This window comes from Trachymyrmex cornetzi, unplaced genomic scaffold, assembly GCF_001594075.2.
Source record: "Trachymyrmex cornetzi isolate Tcor2-1 unplaced genomic scaffold, Tcor1.1 scaffold302, whole genome shotgun sequence".
In the NCBI taxonomy this organism is placed as follows: Eukaryota; Metazoa; Arthropoda; class Insecta; order Hymenoptera; family Formicidae; genus Trachymyrmex; species Trachymyrmex cornetzi.
Window position 1 is genome coordinate 441,839 of NW_017297714.1, and position 631 is coordinate 442,469.

The following is a 631-nucleotide window of genomic DNA, read 5'->3' on the forward strand; positions in this document are numbered from 1 at the left end:
TACAGTTGTTATAAAAAATCAAATACAGTTATTGTATTACGTCAAATATAATTGTTTCAGATATAATTCGAGCAATCAATGGTTGTCATATAAATGTTATGGCACTAAGTATTCAACCAAGATGTTACCAAATAGATATATAACAAATAATATAATATATTATAGGACCGTACGTGCGATAACACAAACTATAGAAATCAAAACCTTAAACGGTCTAACTGGATCTTAATGCTTGTATGATTTTTATGTGAATTTATATACTACGTATGTAGTTCCACAGAAATGCGCGCCGAAAAATTTTCGGTCTTGAAACGCTAACTCTACTAAACTACCGTAGTAATATCATGAGTTAAATTGACTAGCAATTTAACAAATTTTTAATGCTTATTCGCATCTTCGAAACGATCTTATAATAATAATGATGAATAACATATTAAAATCTGTAAATAATTAATTCTTATTGCGAAAAATATTACCTCGGCCGATAGTCATATGAAGGAACAATGTCTCTTTTAGGCGACGTAAAAAAAGATTATAATACACTACTCAACAAAATCTAGGGAACACTTTCAAACACGCTAAAAATTGAGCAATATTCAGAACACCATAATTCAATGAAAAATCATCGTAG